Genomic DNA, 242 nt, shown 5'->3' on the forward strand with positions numbered 1-242 from the left:
GAGAATAGGATGAGGATGTGGATTAGGATGAGGATGAGGATGAGAAAGAGGAGGAGGATGAGGAAAGGGATGAGGATGAGGATAGGATGAGGATCAGAAGGTGGACGAGGAGGAGGATGAGGATAAGGATAGGATGAGGATGAGGACGAGGACAAGGATGAGGATGAAGAAGAGGATGAGGATAGGATGAGGATGAGGATAGGATGAGGATTGGATGAGGACGATAATGAGAATTAGGATAG

The sequence above is a fragment of the Lupinus angustifolius genome, chromosome LG14 (genome assembly GCF_001865875.1).
Source record: "Lupinus angustifolius cultivar Tanjil chromosome LG14, LupAngTanjil_v1.0, whole genome shotgun sequence".
NCBI classification, from domain to species: domain Eukaryota; kingdom Viridiplantae; phylum Streptophyta; class Magnoliopsida; order Fabales; family Fabaceae; genus Lupinus; species Lupinus angustifolius.